Source organism: Penaeus japonicus, unplaced genomic scaffold (assembly GCF_977035675.1).
Source record: "Penaeus japonicus unplaced genomic scaffold, GWHDUDI00000001_assembly GWHDUDI00000022, whole genome shotgun sequence".
Taxonomy (NCBI): Eukaryota; Metazoa; Arthropoda; class Malacostraca; order Decapoda; family Penaeidae; genus Penaeus; species Penaeus japonicus.
This window is the reverse complement of record NW_028234424.1, coordinates 6,489,837-6,490,968: the sequence shown is the minus strand read 5'-3', so window position 1 is coordinate 6,490,968 and position 1,132 is coordinate 6,489,837.

The following is a 1,132-nucleotide window of genomic DNA, read 5'->3' as shown; positions in this document are numbered from 1 at the left end:
TCTGTGTGTTACCGATTATTTAGTTATAGGTTTCCCTCTCTCACTCATTTTCGCCCTCCCTCCCCCTTCTCTTTCTCTCTGATTATCTTTCTGTCTCTTTCCTTCTCCTTCTCGTTAAAAGTTGTCGATTAATTAGTTATAGATTTCACCCTGTTTCTGTTTCTCTCTCCTCCTCCCTCTCTCTTTCTCTTTGTCCATCGCTCTATCTCTCTATTCCTCCTCCTCTTCCGCCTCTTCCTCCTTTCCTTCCTCTTCTTATTTTTCTCTCTTTCTGCATGTTATTGATCACTTGATTATCTATTTCACTCTTTTCGCAAAATGTTTCGTTATAAATTGAACAGTTTCGGTAAAGCCGATGGCACTGCGCAATTGAACACACATTTACGTAGAGATAGATAAAACAAGAGACAGAATATTCTCTAAGCCTAATTAAATCTGATTAAGATCATTGCATTGGGATTAATTAAGAATTACGCAAAGTCTAATTTTGCTGCTGTGCATCATCTTTCATCTCTCACATGATCTGAACAAGGGTGATGCTGCTACCAATTTTAGACCATTGGCTTGGACTCAAAATATGCTGACATTTATGTTAACTGAAAATAAAAGAAAGGCAGTTTATAGATGAGCAAAAGGTCATGGCTCATTTACATATGGGAAGCGGGGAAAATGCAGCTGCACTAGGCATTCGATGACCTTATAAACGGTGCTGACGGATTCGCAGATATGTGTTTGGTGTATTGGGTTTTGTGTGTGTCTGGATGTGTCTGGATGAGTTTTGGTTGATTGGAATGCACACACACACACACACACACACACACACACACACACACACACACACACACACACACACACACACACATATATATATATATATATATATATATATATATATATATATATATATATATATATATATAATGTCCGGATCGACTAAATCGGACATTTATTTTAAACGTTAAAATGTATTATACTTGCGTTATAAATCGCCAGGATCCTTCTGAATTGCACATACGATATTACTAATATTATTATTTAATTTGACTATACCAAAATTTAGCATTGATAACTCTGCTAGTAAGTGTAATTGTAATTTGAATTACCTTCCCTTACTTTAAACCTAAAATAAACA